This window comes from Giraffa tippelskirchi, chromosome 8 (assembly GCF_054371585.1).
Source record: "Giraffa tippelskirchi isolate mGirTip1 chromosome 8, T2T-mGirTip1v1.2.pri, whole genome shotgun sequence".
NCBI classification, from domain to species: domain Eukaryota; kingdom Metazoa; phylum Chordata; class Mammalia; order Artiodactyla; family Giraffidae; genus Giraffa; species Giraffa tippelskirchi.
The window spans coordinates 34,883,590-34,905,641 of NC_137282.1; the positions used below are offsets into that span (position 1 = coordinate 34,883,590).

The window sequence follows — 22,052 nt, forward strand, 5'->3', positions numbered from 1 at the left end:
ATAGTACTGTGTGGAAAATGATCCCAAAGCTTAGTGGCACTTCACTTTCCTTTGCTCAAGGTTATGTGTCAGGGGTCTGGGAAGGGCTTGGCTGGCTGGGCAGGTCTCACCTGGGACTCGGATGCAGCTGCAGTGCAGATGTCATGTGGGACTAGCTGGCCGAGGTGCCACAGAGGGTCGCTCACGTGGCTGCGCTGGAGACGGGCTTTGGCACGGTGTTGCCTCTCCAGTGTGTGTTCTCTCAGGGTAGCAGGACCTCTTCCTTGATGTCTGACTTCCTCCAGAAAGAAAGGGACAGAAAGTATAACCTTTCCTGATGTAGGTAGGAAACCAAAGCATCTTGTCTACTATACTCTATTCATTAGAGCAGTCCCAAGCTCTTTTCAACGTCAGGAATGTCAAGTAATTTGTGGCCTTTTATTGTTAACTACCACTGTCTCTAAGGTCACTTTCCTCCTCTGATTTCATTAAAGGAAAAATTTTTAAAGTTTTTATTGAACTATGATTGACGTGCAACCCTCTGATTTCACTTGAGCCAAATATCACTCATGTATAAGTTTGTGATAAATTTTCTTATAAAACAATCAAAGAACCTCCCGCCCCTCCACTAAACCAATTCATTCCTTTGGAGATAAGATAAATTCTAGATGATTCCATCAAGTAATTTTAAGATGAGACGCCCGCTTAATTTGCTTTTATGTTCAATGTTTATGTCCTTAATTTTGATTAAGAAGAGGCCATTCTAGAAGCAGTCAGGTTCACAACGACTAATAACAGAAGACTGTGATAATTTCTTTAAAACAAGAAAAAAAAAAAATCAGGATCACAAAGCTTGCTCTTAGTAACTCCTGTTGCTCTGTGGTCAACTTAGTGCTGTTTTGTAAGTGAAACATGATTTCTGCATAAATAACAAAAAAGATAATGGAGTAAACATCTGTGAAATTTATACAATAGCTATCAATTTTTTCTTAATGACAGTTCAATACCTTTTTCTAAAATTGAGTAGATAGAAAGTAGTCCATCTACTTGGATTTAAAGCATTCCTTCTACCTACTGGTGCTATGCCATGAATGATGATGTTGCCTATCTCAGGATGGTCTGTAGCTGATTCAACATCTTCCAGACAATGGTACCCACACTTGACAGGTTGCTGCATGTATCAATTATTTCTTAAATTCAGTTGAGCTACTTAGAAATGATAGGTGGGAAAAGCCAAAGCAATTACATTAAAGATAAATAATTTTACCTATGCAACAGTTTTATACCTATGTTCTGTATAAATGTTTTGAAAAGTTTTTGATCAGATTTTGATAATATGATTCTGACAGTTTTGTAAAGTACATAGGATCACCACTTGCAGTCACATTTTGATGCCAACTATTAATTTAAAAGGTTTGTAAATCTGCACACAAACTCCTAAAAGTGGGTGAAGAGAGGATTTGAACTGAGGCCTTATTCACTCTGTACTCTTTCCATCAGGTTCCTAGCAGAGGAGTAACAACCGTGACAACGTGAAAGGGGGATTTGCTGCTTTTATTATTTAGCCAGAATAAGTGTGAACTATTTCAAAAGCCCAGGTCATTTGGAAAACTCAAGGCATTTCAGGGGGGAAAAAAAGACATATGGTGGTAAAATAAATAAATAAACAAGAGTGGAGCGGGCATCAGTCCAATAATTGATGAGCATTTGAATAGTATCATTTCTGTTATTCTCTAGTTTAGAAGATAATCTGCTGCATTAGCATTCATGGGCTCAGAAAAAAAATGGAACAGTCAACAAGGTATGACTGCAAATGCATGAAATTATGCAAGTGAAAGATAGTATGTAAAAATAGATATCGTTGTGGTAGTTAGTACCTGGAAGAAAAGTTATGACCAACGTAGACAGCGTATTAAAAAGCAGAGACATTACTTTGCCAAAAAAAGTCTGTCTAGTCAAGGCTATGGTTTTTCCAGTAGTCATGTATGGATGTGAGAGTTGGACTATGAAGAAAGCTGAGCACCGAAGAACTGATGCTTTTGAGCTATGGAGTTGGAGGAGACTCTTGAGAGTCCCTTGGACTGCAAGGAGATGCAACCAATCCATCCTAAAGGAAATCAGTCCTGAATATTCATCGGAAGGACTGATGCTGAAGCCGAAGCTCCAATACTTTGGCCACCTGCTGCAAAGAACTGACTCATTTGAAAAGATCCTGATGCTGGGAAGGATTGAAGGTGGGAGGAGAAGGGGATGACAGAGGATGAGATGGTTGGATGGCATCACCAACTCAATGGACATGAGTTTGAGTAAACTCAGGGCATTGGTGATGGACAGGGAGGCCAGGCGTGCTGCAGTCTATGGGGTTGCAAAGAGTCGGACACGACTGAGTGACTGAATTGAACTTAACTGAGCTGGTACCCTTGGGAGATATACTGTTGCTTTTTCATGTTGTTAACTTATGGTGTTTTCTATTTAAAAATAAACCCAGTTGATTCTTGAAAGCTTAGCTTTTGAGGGAAATGACGATGTGGAGAAGCTGGGAAGGCATAATACATGCACTGCTTCCCAAATATTTTTACGTTTGGCTGTGCCAGCTCTTAGTTGTGCCCCAGGGATCTTTAGCTGTGGCGTGTGGGATCTAGTTCCCTGACCAGGGATTGAACCTGGGGCCCCTGGTTTGGAGTCTTAGCCACTGGACCACTAGGGAAGTCCCCTAAAGAACTATTTGTGATTTTTTGCTCTACCTGATACTGTTGATGACCTTTTACCAGCAATTGGTGGAGAAGTGAATTGTTTGTGGCTCTAAAGGTGATTCTACTCAAATGAGGATAAGTCTGAATCCACAGACCCCTGCAGGCTAAAAAGTGTTGCTTACTTGAAGATTAGTTAAGTCGCTGAGCCTCATTCTGACCACCTGGTGGCAAATTCCACCTCAAGAACCATTGATGGACTTCTGCTCCAAGGTCCTCAAAATTCCTCAGTATGTGGAGACTCACCCAAAGCTGATCCATGGGGAGGCTCCACCAGTTACCGATCCTGGAGGCCTCTGTTCCTGTCCTACATCCACGTGGTCCCTTAGGGATCAGCTTTGTTGCTTCTGAAGCCCTCAGAGCCTTTGACAGGGCTGTGGACTCTGTGATCATAGCTGGGTCTCTCTACAGCTCTTTCTTTCCCACTCAGAGGCACTGGTCTCCTACCCTGGTACGAATCTCTCAAGGAGCTCAGGATTCTTGAAAACAAATGCCAGCCTTTTAACAATCTTGCTTCTGTCACTTCCCTTAGAACGTTACTTCACTTCTACAAGCTTCAGTTCCTCATCTGGAAAATGGGGATAATAAAATGAGGTTATTGTGAGGCTTAAAGGAGTTAATATGTTAAAAATATTTAGAATGGTCCCTGGTACATAGGAAGTGTATGTGAGTGTTAACTACTTTCAATATTCAAATAAGATAGTTCCTTGCATCTGAAGGCAGTGAAGCAGATCTGTAAGTTTTGAAATCTCTTTGTACAGCATGTGTGTCTGTAATATGTTCAGTGCCTAAATGCATACTTTGTTCCATTAAGCTTAGATGAGTGAATGGAACGAAGCGGCAGTGTTTGAAGCAGCTCTGCACTCATGCCTGGTTTGGGGAGAACCGGCAGAGAAGTGTTTCATCATGTCCTCCTCACTGTCGGTGGAGATGGTAGCAATGAATCTAGGGATATCATTACGTTTCCAGCCTATATTTAAATTGACAGGAAATAATAAGACAGCAAGCAGGTGGCTATTAACCCCTCTTACCCAGTGAGGTATGTATCTGATAATGAGTAACAGGAAATATTTTAGAGAAAAAAGATATTTTTCTCTATAAAAGTGCAGTCTTTTGGGCAGCAAGATAATTCCTCTTTCAGTCAAGATTCTATCTGAAACCCCTTCTCTCCCCAGGAGCAGTAGAGTCACAGAGGTCTTTGTTAGAAAGTCAGTCACAGAAAATGTTATGGAAAAGGGAATCAGATCCATGTTCTTACATTAGAAGGGAAAAATTGGAAAATTAGGACTTTGTCCTAAACTAATGCAGCAAAAGTGAAACAGAATACTGCTTTTGTGTTTCATTGGAATAAAAAAAAATTAATAGAATTAATGAACTAACACTAAGGACATTTGAAATCCCATTTGTAGAAGTTTTTGTGTTTTGTCTTTAATATACAAATCACAAAAAGTGCTACTCAATGTATAAGTAAACAGGATCATTGACTACGTTTTACAGCTTAGGTCTTGAGTTACAGAATCAAAACAGATCCATATTTAAAAGTATTGACCCTTTCTTTAATCACATTCAATTCTCCAGGAAGATCTAGTACAATTTTTTTTCATTTGATTGTTTACCCCAACTATAACATTTCTAATGAAAATGAAGGAAAATTTGTATTAAACAGGATATTGTGAACTCTCTTATTTCCTTACCATTTTCTCGTCCCAAACTTCTTGGCTCCCCTGCAGACTCCAAGCACAGTTAGCTTTTCCCCTTACAATGTGCTTCACATCTCTTTATTTTTATAAATAAAAGTAGAATAGTTGCACTAGTCTAGACCTTTACCATCAACCTCATGACAAAATCATCATTTTTTTCCTGTTTCAATCTGTACAGTACTTTGCTCATAGACTAACCTTTATAAGACACATCTCTCTCTTAAAACTCTTTGGTACTGCTCTGTAGGATTAGATCTAGTTCCCTGAATGACTGGATCTCAACTCACCTCATTTCATAATCAATATCTTACATCAATCTGCTTTCCACTATACAACGTCTTACCATTCTCAAATTATGGCCTCCATCCAATCATGTGGGCTTGCTTCCCACCCTCTGAATATGTGACCTGGAGGCCCCAACTCTGCCTTAGCTTGAGTGGTCCCCCTTGCCTAGAACAACTGCCTCCCCCAAATCTCATTTCTTTGTGTCTCACTAGTATCCTATCCATTGTATGAAAATCATTTGGAAAATTCTAACTAATAGCAATCAATGTCTTCTCTTCTGAATTCCCACAGCATTTTTGGTAATGGATTGTGTTAATACTGGATAATTCTTTACACTGATTTTCTAGTTGCTTCATTAAAAAAAAATATTCTGTATATTGTGAAATATGAGTAATTCTTCCCAGGATGTATCTATACAGTGAAAGCGAGAAGATGATTAGTTCAAATACCCAATGAATTTTAATATACCCCCACAGCCAATCCAGATCTTTTAGAACAAACTGTCTGAGTAGATCAGAGGAGTGGCTGGAGAGGAAAGGAGAAACAAGCTGAAAAGCACATCCTCGTGTCTACCCACCTGTTCTTAACCAGATCTCTGCAGGCAGCTCCCCGTGGATGTAGTTTGGGGCATGTCCGTCTCTCTGAGGTCTTCTGTTGCTGTTCTTGTCTCTTTCCCTATTTTCAACAGTCACGAATGGTCACCAAAGGTACATTTACTCTGACAGTAGCCAAAATAACTTCAGTTATAAAAATCAAGTTTATGTTCGCTACGGTCTATGGTCTTAAACTTGGAAATTCCTGAGTAGTTTTTCATTATAAAAATTTGTACATTTATACCAGAATGACATGATACGCCTTTTTTAAAAATCTGAGATCGATTGATTGATTGATTGAGAGAATCAGAATCACAAGAAATAATCTCTCAGGGTTGCAGGGTAAACAAGAGAGTGAGGTGACCTCCCAATGACAGGAAGAACACAGGTATTCTGGATGCAGCTCACCTTCTAGCTAATGTTTCAGTGTTAGTTAAGGAAGGGAATTCTGAAACAGACGTATGTAATAGAAGGATGACTGGAATTAACAATCATTGTGAAATCTTCAGGATGTGATTTCCCTACCAAAACAAATGTATCAGATGATTATAGAGCAGACACAGGGAACTGTAGCCATTTGGCTGGAAGGATTTCAGTGGCACAGAAAAAAAAAGTACCCCATCGCTGGAGAGGCTAATGGTCCATTCTGGTTAATAGACTGAAGAATCAAATCCAAGACTTCTGACTGGTATTTCTTGAGACAATACTTAATAAATGCAACCCAAGTAAATGCAACCAAAACTTTCAAGGCCTGAATGGCAGAGTAAGTCAGGAAATAAATACATGTGCTCAGTGTACTAATTAAGGAAAGGTCAGGGAGATCCCCTGGGGGAGGGCATGGCAACCCGCTCCAGTATTCCTGCCTGGAGAACTCCATGGACAGAGGAGCCTGGTGGGCTGCAGTGCATGGGGTTGCCGAGTTGGATACAACTAAAGCAACTTGCCACGCACACACATGAACTTCACCCGAAACAAGATTCAAATTAGCTCTGATAAAGTCAACTAAAAATGGACAAGAATTCTTGAATTAAAAATTCTGGGAAGCCAACTTTTTAAAACAAAAAGTAAGACTTTTAGATTCCAAGGCTCAGTTAAGAGTACTGAGGGAACTTTATAGAGTGTTTAAGGAAAATAGGAAGGACTAGATTGTGTAATGTAGTGGTCAGTTGAACTGTGGGAGGAAACAGAACAGTGAAGTCAGGTTGTGTAAATTTTTCAGAATACATGTTAAAAGCCCTGATGAAAACACACAGAAGGATGTTCTACACCAGCAAGTGAACCCTGGGTATAATTTCAATGTCAGATACTTGGAAGATGAAAGAGAATACGGAGCATGTAGGTTACAAAATCTACAGGAAGGATACAGAAGGTGGGAGGAGGCAAGAACGGAAAGCATCCAGGTATTGAAATCTTACTGTAGAAAGTACATACTTGGTGTTAGTTCTTCTAATATATTTTTTTAAGTGGCAATAGAATGTATTACAGAAATTTGACAAGGTACATCACTGTAAGCTGGAAGCATGAGTACTGACAGGGAGAAATGCAAATTTTAAATCATATTGTTGTTTATAATGTAAGACTTTACCCTGCTGCTCTATTGGCAAAGTCTCTCCTTAGGGCAAGAATAATCTAGGGAAGGATAAATGGCTGGGACCTTGAACCTGAGCAATGAGCAGAGGTCCTCCCTGAAGCATCTGTGAATTAAGCCACAATATAATAGGAATCAATGGAGAGCAAACACTTTAAAGAAATCTGTCACTTACTTACTCAACTTTAGGCAACAAACTATGATAAAATATAGGTATTATAAAGCAAAATCAATAATCAGCAGGAAATCTGTACACTACTTAAAAACACCCCAGAGCAAACCCAAGTGTAAGCTATGAATCAAAACAAAATCAAAAACAAACAAACAAACAAAAAAACCCAACTCCCCCTTTACTCCTGCCTGTCTTCCTCCTACCCCTCTGCCAAACTCTCAATTTCTCCAGTAACTACCCCCCTTTACTATCTTCTTACACATAGAAATGTGTACATAGCATAGTTACCTGACAAATAATAGGCCAGTGTTATCAAAACTATATCTTTAAAAAAAACAGTAGTTTTTCCAAATGATAATCAAAATCCCATATATTGTGGCAGGTTAGGAACAAGCCAGAAATCTCAAAGGCCAGAAATAACTCAAGGTATATTAATCTTATCCCAGTCTCTGAGGATGAACATCTTGGAGGTCTTTTCATTCTTATCTCCTTTTTTAACATAATTGCTCCTAATCTAGATTGTAATAATTACAACTTTTGGAGTACTTCCTTTAAATCTAAATGAATGTATTTCCTCTAATGCTCCAAACAATAAGGAAAGGTAATCATTACAGCTTTCCTCTTGGAAGTAAAAGGATTAAGACCCAAAGACCTTCAGTGTTTGCCAAGGCCACAGAGAGGGCTAATGCCAAGAGGGTTCCTTTACTAATCACCTCCACCCCACCCCCGCCCCCTGCCTCCCCCACCCCTGAGCAAGGCCTCATCACCTCTTAATTACGGCAAGAGCTTTGAGACTTTTAGATGTAACTCCCTTTTTAATCCATCTTTCACAGTAGTTCCCAAACAAAGCTTTCATATCAGAAATAATTTGTGAAATCTGTTTGATCTGTACTTTCAGAAGAATACAGTTGATGGGGAAAGAATCCAAAGGAGGGCAATTAGAGACATCAAGAAGAAGTGGAGACAACAGTGCTGACTGAATTACAACTCCGAAAGTCAAAGCTGAGATGAGATATGACAGATGCCAATAATGCAAGAAGAGGGGCAGGGAGTGAACCCAGACGAAGGCAGCAACTTGGAGAGCCGTCGTTAAGCTGAAAGGAGTGATGAACGCAGAACTTTTAGAGGTCTAAAAGGAGGAGCACTTAACGGAGTGAACAACAAACTTCTGAAAATTCTGCTCTGTGAGATGCAAAGTGTAAAAAACACAAATGACTTCAAGATGGCTTTGGATAAATCTACAGATCACAGCCTTGTACAGGACCATTAAGGGACGCTTCTGCTATTTGGAATACATTGTAATTCTTTCGAGGTTAACATCTATGTTAGTTAATAACTAATATTAACTTCCTTTTTTAAAGGACATTCTGTGGCAATGGTTAGAGATAAATTCACAGGTAGAGTGGTTAAGAATCTCATTCTGCAGGGAAAGGCAGCGTAGCTTGAGTACACCCATGACTCTGACACCTACCAAACTCATCAATTCAGGTGTTCTTTCTAAGCTTGAGTTTCAATATCAGCAAACTGGGGGAAGCGATAATTCCTATCTCAGAGTAAGATTGCAAAGAAGACCTGAGACATCGTGTACAGTGAATAATGGTTAGAGATCTATGACCCTTTCCTATAATTTTGAAATAAGGATGAGAATCAAGGAACAGGAAAAGAAGTGGCAGAGAGGGGGAAAAGGGATTATAAAAATGGAAATAAGCCAAGATATTTCAAATAAGACATCTGTAGCATAAGGGAAGTCAAATAAAGTAAACATCAAAATTTCTCAGTTAACACTGAAAGTAGAGGTGAAAAATTAAATTAGTAGAAATGATTGAAACAGATAGTAACCAAAAAATCTGAGAAGTTAATGAATCATTGGGTAATACTCTGCAAGGAAGAAAAGACAACAAGATACAAAATTATATGCAGATAATGGTACTAGGCACTTGGCAGATAAAAGTGTAGGGAGCTCACACTCACCCTGCGTGCAGTCCCATCTCAGAGGTCCCGCAGGAGAACAGAGAGCCTGGGACCACAATCCAAGGTAAACGTGGTCCATGAAGGGAGCATAGGATTTCATATTCCTTCCGTGTTTCATACAAGTTTGATGTACTGATAGTTTCAATAAATAACTTAAATAATTTATTTGAAATAGTGATCATTTAAAGGAGAGTGAAACTAATAATAATAAATAAAAGAAGAGCGAATATTGTTAGGTCAGTGAAACCTCAGGCCTGACCATTTGCTCTTTGTCCACAAGCATCCAGAGAGTTAATTTAGCAAATTTTAATGGAAATGTTACTGGCTTCATGGTCAATAAGGCTGTGAAGCTGTTCCCTGTGGCAGCTCTGAAAGCAACGGTGGAAAACTAGCACAGCTCGAGACATTTATTTCCAGCCATTTCCTTTGCCTGCCTGAAAGTCCTCTCTATGTCATCAATCTCCTGATATACTCTTAAAAAATCATTATCCTCTTCTCCTGACTTGGAGGAATTCTCTCCTTCTCGTTCGGACTCTGACTATCAGTCACTCTTTGGTGGAATATGAGACAGCTTGATAACAGCTCAGAACTACAGTCCATATGAAGGGAGAAAAATAATTTTTCCCCTCCTAGTCTCATCTTAAGTTCCATCTAGTAAAGTGTTCAAATGACATTTTGTGAATAGTTTTACCAACCAGGCTAGAGGGCTAGTGCCCACAGACTGCATCCATGGATTTTTGCCATTAGCTCCCTTGGTGTCACTGGTCAGCTAAGACTTTCTTGGTTTGTTTTATTTTTGAAAGAAAGAAAAAGAAAAGTGTGCTCAGGTGTGGGAGGGTTAGCATAAAAAATGATAAGTTATCTTTAAAAGGATTTTGTATTTTTTCATAGGAAAAAATGTCATAAGCAGAAAACTTATTTTTATACTTCTGCTACCCTTTGCTTTATGGTCTAATATTTATCAGGAAATCGTCTCTTATAGAGAGCTATCACATAATTTATATCAACAGGCTTAATTCTGTCCACTGATGCCAGAATAGTCTATCCAGTGAAATTCAAAATCGAGAAAAGTTCTGTGTATAAGAAGGAATTTAATACATCGCAATATGATTTTCTTGGCTTATCAGTAAATGTAAAAAAAAAACACACCATGTGGATTCTTTACCAAAAACAAGTTCATATAGCAATCAATACTCATTTTAAAATACAAAGAATAGAATTAATTCTCAATAAACCAAATGGCTTCAAGATAAAGTACTGTGATGAACCAAGAAGGAACATTTAAAAATGTATGCATTGTTAGACATGTTTTAAAATTGCACTGATACTTCTCTAGGTCTAGTACAGGGAGGGGATTGCAATCTTTGTGATTCAAATACTTTTACTCTGAGAGAACAGCGTTTTGATCACCATTCCCATTATGGGAGTAATTACAAGAGAATGATTTAAAACTATACCTACTCTAACCTAGTCCCCTGATTATTTTTTAAGAAAAAATGGGAGGTAAGCTTTTTATTTTGATATTTGTCTTTTAATAAAAAGCAATGGAATACAGTAAAAAGAAAAAAAAGGCCAATTAATTGCACAAACTAGGTGATAGTTCATTAATGCTTTATCGTCTTCTTTGTTTAAAGTCTAAAAAGTTGTCTTACAGACTTTAAGATTTGAATGAGATGGAAGAATGGTAAGTATTCTTAGCACATCAAAGAACTTGGGAAAAGCCAGAATAATAAAATTTAAAATAGGAACAAACACTTGAAAACAGGTTCAAATACCACTGAGACCAAAGTTTCTCAACTTTACTGACAGTAGAAACACCTTGAGCCCCACTCTCAAGAGCTGTGATTTAAACGGCCTGACTTGGAACCTGAGCACAAGTATTTAAAAAATCTTTCCATTCTTTTAATGTGCAACCAGCACTGGGCATGCCCTGTATCAGGCCAGCACTTCAGGCATGGCACATGGGCCCTGAGGGTTCCTGAGACAGTCCCACATGGTCCATGAAGTCTTAGCACTTGCCTTTTCCGCTGTGCTGACGCTGGCAATGATGGGTAAAATGGCTCTCATATTAGCATAAACACAGTGGTGCCAAACCACGCAGGTTGTCAACCTATTTTTCACCATCACACACTTGTGGCTAAAGAAAAAAAAAATGCCAGTTTCTCCTAAGAATGCCCTTGATGAGGCAAAAAATAGTATTAATTTTTATTAAATGTCAACCCTTGAATATATGTCGTTTTTTTAACCTAGTCTGACAAAACAGGAATTACCCATAGAGTATGTCAGCTCAATAGTGAAGTGCAATGTTATCATGGGGGAAATACTGTGATTGAGTTTTGAGCTAAAACTGGCCAATGTTTTTGCAATACACCAGTTTTTCCAGTAGTCATGTATGGATGTGAGAGTTGGACTATAAAGAAGGCTGAGCACCGAAGTATTGATGCTTTTGAACTGTGGTGTTGGAGAAGACTCTTGAGAGTCCCCTGGACTGCAAGGAGATCCAACTAGTCAATCCTAAAGGAAATCAGTCCTGAAATTCATTGAAAGGACTGATGCTGAAGCTCCAATACTTTGGCCACCTGATGCAAAGAGCTGACTCATTGGAAAAGATCTCGATGCTGGGAAAGATTGAAGGCAGGAGGAGAAGGGGACGACAGAGGATGAGATGGTTGGATGGCATCACTGACTCAATGAACTTCAGTTTAAGCAAGCTCTGGGAGATAGTGAATGACAAAGAAGCCTGGTGTACTGCAGTCCATGGGGTCGCAAAGAGTTGGACATGACTTAACAACTGAACAGCAACAACAAAAGTTTTATTTCAACAGATGATTAGTAGATAAACTATAGTTACACAGATCTGGGTATTTGGCAGATATTACATTGAAAATGAGTAAAGTAAAAAAAAAAAAACAATTGTCAGTATGAGTTATCAGTGATAACATTTGAGTTTTTACATGAAAATTAAATTTTGGAATACTTACCTTCACAACTATGAGCTTTAACAGCTTCTCACTACTTGACTTTTCTTGTGAAATAAGTAGTTATAACAATAAATATTATTTTTGATATCATTAATGAAATCATCAATATTTGTAAGAGCTGCATAAATCAGTTATTCAGTATTTTCCAGATGACTAACACATAATTTTACAATACTATGCATGGGTAAAAGATTCATCCAACAACGAGATAAGCCAACGGATTTCAGGGTAATAGAGTAAAAGAAGTTCATTGATATGGTTTTAGTTTCTCCATTGCATGCAGCATTTAAGAAATTACCACTTGTCAAGATTTGGTGTTTTATCAAAGAAGAAAATTCATGTCAATGTATGGCAAAACAAATACAATATTGTAAAGTTAAAAAATAGAAAATAAACTATTTAAAAAAAATAAACACCATCAAAAATAAAAAAAAAAAAGAAAATTCAAAATTAGCTGAAGCAAAGCAATTAAAATACTCTTCCCTTTTCCAAGGACATAGCTGTGTGAGGCCACAGTTTCTCTTGGAACATCAATTAAAAGAACATATTGCAACGTGAATTCAGAAGCAGAAATGAGAATCCAACACCCTTTCTCTAAGCCAATAAAGAGCTTTGCAAAAATGTAAAGTGATATATCACTTTTCTCATTATATGCATTTCTGTTTTGAAAAATCTAGTTATTTTTCACAAAATATTTTGTTAGCATGTGATGGCGTAAATATTTTTCACTTAACAAATAGATGGTTGCAATGTCTCCATTTTAAGTTTCAATATGGTAAATATTAATAGATATAACAAACATCTACATTGTGATTCTCAGAAATGTTTAAGAGTGTTTGGGGGTCCTGAGAACAACATATATGAAAACTGCTGCCGTAAACCCCAGAGGCAGCTAACAGAGCGTGGTCAGATGACTGCTCTGACTAAGCAAGGAAGCTGAGCAAACTGCCATGGAACCTGATACAAGTTCGCAGGGAAGCCAGAAGGCTGTTGAGGAACCACGCAACACTGACAGACCAGAGAGATGGTTTTCATGGTGGAGAAAACTGACAGCGATTCAAGCATGAGAAGACTCATATCTGGACCTGAGCTTTGATTAGGATCTGTGGAAAGGAAGATGCAAGCATCTGACTGATCCAGAGGAGATTATTCTGATTTTTAAGGCAAGGAGTCAGAATTTACTCAAAGAGTTGGTCTTGGAGTGACAGCTACTGATCTACACGCCTCATGGTGGTTTATGGAGTAGGGGAAGAAGGACTCCTTAATTAGAAATTAAGTCCTGCTTTGCTCTGGTAGGGTTCTTTCTTGCCTCCAGATTCTGTGTGATAATTCAAAATAGCCTGTCTCATTTTTAGTATTTTACAGCCTGTACGGGGAACTCTGATACCTCCACACAGTTCTGTTTATTGTCTCGGTCTTGAATGTGGTGTATGATGTATGTTCACCGGTTTGACATCTCTGGGAATGGGAAAAAGAAGCCGGTCATGGAGCTCTTGAGTGGAGTTCGAGGGCCCTCAGCATGTCTAAGAGCGTCCAATCATGCTCAGAGAAGGCAAAGACTGCCACTTACGAGCTAAAGATCACAAATAACGAGACAGTTTCCATCTTTGGGGTATGATCGGTTTTGCAGAAAGTTGAGAGGGTTCCCTTACTCTGGGATTCTTCACTGGGTTGGATAAAACACATTTTTGAGAGCTGACTGGTTTGCTGCTTGCTTAGCCATGCTTCCTATGAAGTGCTCCTTGAAAATCAAATTGCCACGTTACATTTGCATCGTGTGGTATGCCTGGAGTGCTGTCCTTTGAAATAGATTGGTCAGGGTTGCTATTCATAGAAGAGCAAAAAGCAATCAGCTTGATATTGCCACTGAAATTTTGCTCTCGTGGAAAGAATGCCAAAGTAATTATCAGAGACGACTCTTGAAGAATGAAGGAGCTGAGTAGGGCATGAAGCGTGCACACACACACACACACACACCTCTCTCCTTGACTACACAATTATTCAGTGTAGTACGCACATTCTCGGGTACAGCTGAAGAGTTCTCCTACAGTCTCAGAATAAAGGCAGAGTCTCCCTGAAACTCATTTATCGTTTTGCTTCCGACCCTTTCGTGCACCAGGTTCATCCATCAGAGTCACCTGTTGTTGGATGAGTACAGGCTGTCCTTGTGGCCTCTACAGAAAGGAGACACACTCTATTTCCAGAGGGTCAGATATAAAAAGTCAGCTTTCAAGACATTTGCTGAGACTTATGGAATTCTTCATATTGGGCTCATTTTGTAATTCCATTAGGGGGAAAATAATTGTAAATTGGCTTCATAGATGCTTCTAGGAAATCACATTGGAAATATATCAACATCTAAGAGGTCAATATTGTCCCTCAAATATTTTTCTGAGGAAGGTAATGCTGAAGGCAATACGTGGACCCAAAAAGCTACTAACAGTTTAACTTTGTGTTCATACAGCATGATGTCTAATGAATTAATCTACCAGAGGTCTCGAGTATCTGAATTAATTGTGCTTATAGTGAAATAATAAAATTTTAGAAAAGGTCTGATCAAAATAAAGGTTTCTCTCCCGACTTACTGGTTATAAGGGATTTTCCGATCATCAGACTTCTCTACAAAATGGAAACATACTGTTAATTAACTGGCATAGAAGAAGAATTTCTCTGGAAGAGGCAAGCTAATAAGACTTAAGCTGCTCAATGAAGGTAGGTGGTCTGATGTGGCAAAGGAAGCTTGTGGAAGTTCTCTTCTGTTTTTCTTTCTTCAGTGCCAAGGGAATAAAGTAATTAGATGACAGGTAGGCTGTGGAAGGAGATGGTCAGAGGTTTGATGTTTGAGGAGAAAAGAGGAGACATCCCGGTTGGAAGAGAAGGGACCATGACTGCTGGAAGGCGTTCAGAGCCCACTTGTTATTAAAGTTAGTTACTGCAGGCTGAAAGTGAGACTTGCAGTGTGACTGAAATCCCATCATATTTAGATTCAGAGAGACTGATGCCTGACAGACAGATGAATTTAACCAGGATTATAATTTAACCAAGCAGGCAAAATGATTATCAGGATTGACCATGAACTCAGTTGGATAAGAACAGCGATATGGGTGCATGAGTGAGCAAAGTGAGAAAGTAGTAAGTTAATTTTAGGTCTTGGTTGACTAGAAACGTTGTCGGAATTGAACTAAAGACTGAGATCTCTACAGATAGGGAGGACCATTTGTCTTCAGCCTTTCTTTCTCAAGACATACTTTTATAAAGAATAGATATGTATTTATGTAAATTTTTCCTTGCTTTTCTTTGTTTATCATGATTAGAAAGATCTTTCCATGACAAGTTTATAAAAATAATTGGGCAAACTTTTAAAATTTAGCTTTAATATATTTATTTTTCAATATTTAAAATCTTTGATCAGTCTGGAATTTAGTTTGGTATGAGGAGTGAAGGAGTTGTGATTTTTTTATCCAAATGGATAATTCCTCCCTTAATTCTTCTTTTTTCCATTCAAAGATATCCTAACTATTCTCATAAGATAAAAAAAAAATGACATATATGTTCAGAATAGGAGAGAATGGCTTGACCCTTTTTATGCAGTCAAAAGCATCCATGGTTAGCTTAGCAAATTTTATTAATGGGTACTTTTGAATAAAACTATAAAATGCAACTGAAGAAAAAAAAATGTAAACTTGATTAAATAGAGAGACATAACAAATACCAAGTTCTTGGAAAGGAAATTTCCCTGTTGTAAATATGTCAATTATTTCTAAATTAAACTAGAATGTCATTTGATACAATCAAAATCTGAAAAGGTTTCTTTGGAGAAAAATCTTAATAAGATAATTCTATAATTTATCTGGGAGAAACAAAATGTAATAACTGTAAGAGATTCAGATTTTTCAATAATAAGTATTTACTACACTCACAAAAAACAAGCTTTAGAACTAACAAATTAAATTCAAAATTTTATTGGAAAAATAAGAACATGTCAATGGTAAAATCATTAACTTTTCTATATTAAAGCATGAATAAATATTAACATCATGAAAATAGAATAAAAACTCCAGAAATATTCTAAAATATGTGGAAATGTATTATGTGGTCACAGTATTTCAATTAAAAAAATGATGAATAAGTGATGCTATGAAAGATCATTATATCAACTGACCTACATAGGAACAGATTCTAAATTGATAAAATACTGGCGTAAGTAATAAAACTGTATTATCTAAAAGGTAAAGCCTTTCTAAATATGACACAAAAGCAAAGGTCATAAAATTTTTTTAAGTATTATATTTAAATATACTAAAATTTCCTGCATGTATAAAAGCATTATATACAATGAAAAAAGAGACATAAAATATTGAAGAATCTTTTTCCAACCCATAACAACACCATGGGCTAACTGAGTTTAGATAAAGCCTGCCCTTAAATCAAAAGTAAATTTCCAAAATTACAAATATAGAAGATGGGTATAAAAACTCACCTAAAAGAAAATATAAATTTCAAACATGAAAATGTGCTGGGCATTACAGATCATAAAAGAAATGCAAATTAAAAGTAAACTCTTCTATCAGTTTGGCAACGATCAACCTGTTTGAAAACTATTTTGATGGGGATGCAGAAGCAGTTGTCATTTTATTTTTTCCAGTAGAGAGGTAAACAGATGTAAGATAGGCTGCATTGGAATACACTTTAGATCTAATAATTCTACCTAAAGAAATTTGTCTTACATGTATTTCCACTTGTATTTATGTGAAAGGTGACTTATTGCAGCCTTCATGTATATTAGTAATAAATGGACTGTACAAAACCCTATCATGGAATATTACGGGCTTCCCAGGTGGCTCGTGGTAAAGAATCCACCTGCCAATGAAGGAGATGCAAGAGACTCAAGTTCGATCCATGGGTTGGGATGATCCTCTGAAGGAGGAAATGGCAACCCACTCCAGTATTCTTGCTTGGAGAATTCCATGGATAGAGAAACAGTCCATGGGGCCACAAAAAGTTGGACACAACTGAGCATCTTCCAATCCTCATCTATCATGAAATATTACAGAGTCTCATCAAAATGTAGGAGCAGAAATAATGCATGTACATTTGCTTATATATTTATAATGTATCTTTTTAAAGATACACACACACAGAACATACACATTCCAAATACATGATGACTGTCCTTGGGAGAAATGATTTGCTGAGAATCAGCAGATTCTAATGCTATATCCTTTTGAATTTGGAATTTTAAACCACATTATTGTACTACATATTTTAAAAAATGAGAAATGGATAAAGGGAAAGGAAAAGAAACCCCTTTGATGAAGATGTATGCTGAATTATCTCCCTCAAATTATGTCTGAAAATGTTTTTAATTTCATTCTCATTATTGAATTTTGCTAGGTACTCAATTGTTAATTGATAGCTATTTCCTCTTGGAAGAATTAATTATACTGTGTCTAGCTTCAATAGTTGCTGTTGAGAGTTAATTCTGTTGTCTAATTTTCCTGACTTTGTGTGCAATTTATTTTCTCAGGAAAGTTTTTGGAACTCTTTATCTTTGGTGTCATTAATTATCCAAATAATGTGTCTATGTGTGGATTTATTTTTACTTATTTGTTCTGCTTGAAATTCACTGTACTTCTAAATCTGACGATTCATAAAGATATGATAAAGATCACCATATATTTAAAATCTTCATCACTATTAAAAATATCTCTTCTCTCTCATTCTCTGTCTTTATCTGTATTAACTTTATTTTGTTAATTGTAAGTTAAAATTTTTTAACATCTAAGCATTTATTAATTTGAAGACTTAAATTGAAGAAAGTGGGGAAAAACACTAGACCATTCAGGTATGACCTAAATCAAGTCCCTTATGATTATACAGTGGAAGTGAGAAATAGATTTAAGAGACTAAATTTGATAGAGTGCCTGATGAACTATGGATGGAGGTTCATGACATTGTACAGGAGACAGGGATCAAGACCATTCCCAAGAAAAAGAAATGCAAAAAAGCAAAATAGCTGTCTGAGGAGGTCTTACAAACAGCTCTGAAAAGAAAGAAGCAAGAAGCAAAGGAGAAAAAGAAAGATATACCCATTTGAATGTGGAGTTCCAGAGAATAGCAAGGAGAGATAAGAAAGCCTTCCTCAGTGATCAGTGCAAAGAAATAGAGGAAAAAATAGAATGGGAAAGACTAGTGATCTCTTCAAGAAAATTAGAGATACCAAGGGAACATTTCATGCAAAGATGGGCTCAATAAAGGACAGAAATGGTATGGACCTAACAGAAGCAGAAGATATTAAGAAGAGGTGGCGAGAATACACAGAAGAATTGTACAAAAAAGATCTTCATGACCCAGATAATCACGATGGTGTGATCACTCACCTACAGCCAGACATCCTGGAATGTGAAGTCAAGTAGGCCTTAGGAAGCATCACTACAAACAAAGCTAGTGGAGATGATGGAATTCCAGTTGAGCTATTTCAAATCTTCAAAGATGATGCTGTGAAAGTGCTGCACTCAATATGCCAGCAAATTTGGAAAACTCAGAAGTGGCCACAGGACTGGAAAAGGTCAGTTTTCATTCCAATCCCAAAGAAAGGCAATGCCAAAGAATGCTCAAACTACCGCACAGTTGCACTCATCTCACACGCTACTAAAGTAATTCTCAAAATTCTCCAAGCCAGGCTTCAGCAATACGTGCACCGTGAACTTCCAGATGTTCAAGCTGGTTTTAGAAAAGGCAGAGGAAGCAGAGATGAAATTGCCAACCTCTGCTGGATCATCGAAAAAGCAAGAGAGTTCCAGAAAAACCTCTATTTCAGCTTTATCACAATAAACTGTGGAAAATTCTTCAAGAGATGGGCATACCAGACCACCTGACCTGCCTCTTGAGAAACCTATATGCAGGTCAGGAAGCAACAGTTAGAACTGGACATGGAACAACAGACTGGTTCCAAATAGGAAAAGGAGTACATCAAGGCTGTACATTGTCACCCTGCTTATTTAACTTTTATGCAGAGTGCATCATGAGAAACGCTAGCTGATGAAGCACAAGCTGGAATCAAGATTGCTGGGAGAAATATCACTAACCTCAGATATGCAGATGACACCACCCTTATGGCAGAAAGTGAAGAAGAACTAAAGAGCCTCTTGATGAAAGTGAAAGAGGAGAGTGAAAAAGTTGGCTTAAAGCTCAACATTCAGAAAACTAAGATCATGGCAAATGGTCCCATCTCTTCATGGCAAATAGATGGGGAAACAGTGGAAACAGTGGCTGACTTTATTTTTGGGGGCTCCAAAAGCACTGCAGATGGTGACTGCAGCCATAAAATTAAAAGACACTTACTCCTTGGAAGGAAAGTTATGACCAACCTAGACAGCATATTAAAAAGCAGAGACATTACTTTGTCAACAAAAGTCTGTCTAGTCAAAGCTATGGTTTTTCCAGTAGTCATGTATGGATGTGAGAGCTGGACTATAAAGAAAGCTGAGTGCCAAACAATTGATGCTTTTGAACTGTGGTGTTGGAGAAGACTCGAGAGTCCCTTGGACTGCAAGGAGATCCAACCAGTCCATTCTAAAGGAGATCAGTTCTGAGTGTTCACTGGAAGGACTAATGTTGAAGCTGAAACTCTGATACTTTGGCCACCTGATGCAAAGGGCTGACTCATTTGAAAAGACCCTGATGTTGGGAAAGATTGAGGTCGGGAGGAGAAGGGGACAATGGAGGATGAGATGGTTGGATGGCATCCACCAACTTGATGGACATGAGTTTGGGTACACTCCAGGAGTTGGTGATGGACAGGGAGGCCTGGTGTTCTGCGATTCATGGGGTCGCAATGAGTCGGACACGACTGAGCGACTGAACTGAAGTATTTCTTAATTGGATTGCAAATTACTGTCAACGGCAAAGCAATAATTTATTGGGCAATATTTTTCACACTTTATCTATATTAAATGTCTCATACTTCATTTCATATTATCCATATATTGTGCTGCACATGTGCTTTCTGTGTTGTATTTGAGTGATTTCTTTTGCTCTGTCTTCCCATTTGTCATCTTCCCTTCTGTCCTGTTAGGCTGTTGAATTTATTCACTCTTTTTTAACTTCATTGATTATATAAATTCTAACGTAGAATTTAGTATTTAAAGACTCTACCCTCAACAGAGCTTCCCAGGTGGTGCTAGCGGTAAAGAAGCCTCTGGTCATTGCAGAAGATGTATGGGACATGGGTTTGATCCCTGTGTTGAGAAGATCCCTTGGATAAGGAAATGGCAACCCAATCCAGTAACCTTGCCTGGAGAATCCCATGGACAGAGGAGCCTGGTGGGCTATAGTCCACAGCGTCGCAGAGTCCGGCATGACTGAAGCAACTTAGCATTCACGCACACCCTCAACAGCCTCCATAGCCATCCTGCAGGCAGACCAGGTAGGCAAGATAACACGTGAAGAGGGAGTCAGCCAGGCTGCACACAGTGGAGATGAATGCAGAACCCAACCTCCTGCCTGGATGATTCACCGAGACTCCCAACCCCTCAACCCCCACCTTCCCTTTAAACACTGTCATGGCTGAGCAGAATCTTTGGAGTTGGTCTCTAGACTTGAGTCTACCTCCTACCCAGATTGCTGGCTTTTCTGATGAAAACACCTTTCATTTCTACTGACACTTGCCTCTTGAATTACTGGCTTTTGAGTGTTCAGCAGCTGAACCTGAGTTTGGTAACATTTTGATGTTTGTGTGAAGGAGAGAAAGAGATGAATTCACACTTCTCAATGATAAGTGCTTTGGTTTTCTTTAGTCTAAAGACACCTTCATTTGTTTAAATATTTTACTTGGAATATTTCAAGTTTTCTGTTAATAAGAATGTCTCAAGCATTATGCTGCATAATGAATCACTTAAATTGCCAGGTTATATTTTAAAACTTTGGTTGCTTGAATATTTATTGTAAAACAACAAGGACAATGATTTCTATTTTTATAATTAATGAGAAGATCTGGAAAAATGATTCCAGTTGGTAAAAGTGACTGCAGTACATCCTCAAAATTTTGTCAAAGTGAATATGGAGTAATTAGAAGGGCAGTAGAAGTGCCCTTATTAAAAGCTGAGTCACCCACACCTGAAGGCTGAGCTGAGCCACCAATAACAAGACGCCGCTTGGGCCATCTTAAAATTACCCTTCTTCTCAATGCACAGCTCCCTTTCTTAATACATTTCTCCGCAATTTTCAAAATATTTCTCACTCTTAAGTCATTAAATACTTAATTCCTTCATTGGAGCAATTAAGCCTGAATTTGGATCTCCCAGTGTAATTGTGATGACAGTATTTACATGATTAATTACATTTAATTATAGCAAATATATATATATATATGTATATAAATATATATGGTCTTAAACCTAGCCTATCAACTTCTTTTATTCTTTAGGTTGAATCTGTCATCTTCTTGAACTTTTATGTCAATTCATTTTTCATTCTTTAAAGAATGCAGTCTCCTTTCTAGTTATGCTAGACAGAAGTTTGGCTTTGCTCTTTTTTCCTCCAAAATTCCTACTTTTATTTTGCTCCCAAGGACCCCCGTAGTTAAGATATCCTTGACTCAAAGCTACCATTTCCTCCTCTGCCTTTCCATCTGTCATGCACCCTTGAACATGTCTAATATACGCCCTTACCAGAGTCCTGCCTACGCTGAGATTCTTATTTATATCTTAATCATTTTCTATATCAAATACTACCTCTGTCTCCTTTACAGCCTTCTTAAATCTTTAATCTGTGGTTTCAGATGATCTAGGATTTTGCTGCTACACTATGTTACCTCTGCATTTTTTAAAGCTCTGTATTCTCAACCTTTTCCTATAAATCTTTAATGGCTTTTCATCCCTTTTTAAACTCAGTTACCAGCTCCCTTGCTTTATCCTTGATATCTCTAAAGTTTCTTATGCTACTCTCTTGAAATGGTCCCATAAAAAATATCACAATACAATATACCTAATCTCCATTGTGTTTCCGTGTTTATTTTCACAGTATTATTCAA

At 37.8% G+C, this 22,052-nt stretch overlaps 1 protein-coding gene across 1 annotated transcript in view; it reads right to left on the reverse strand.

Moving 5' to 3' along the window:
• NEIL3 (nei like DNA glycosylase 3) overlaps positions 1-22,052 on the reverse strand; it is a 100,847-nt gene that overhangs the window by 16,097 nt on the left and 62,698 nt on the right. The window contains exons 12-14 of the transcript XR_014062719.1: positions 5,292-5,389; positions 2,976-3,297; positions 111-274 (exon numbers count right to left, since the gene is read on the reverse strand). The gene's annotated coding sequence lies outside the window, so the exon portion shown is untranslated. The remainder of the gene's footprint in view (positions 1-110; positions 275-2,975; positions 3,298-5,291; positions 5,390-22,052) is intronic.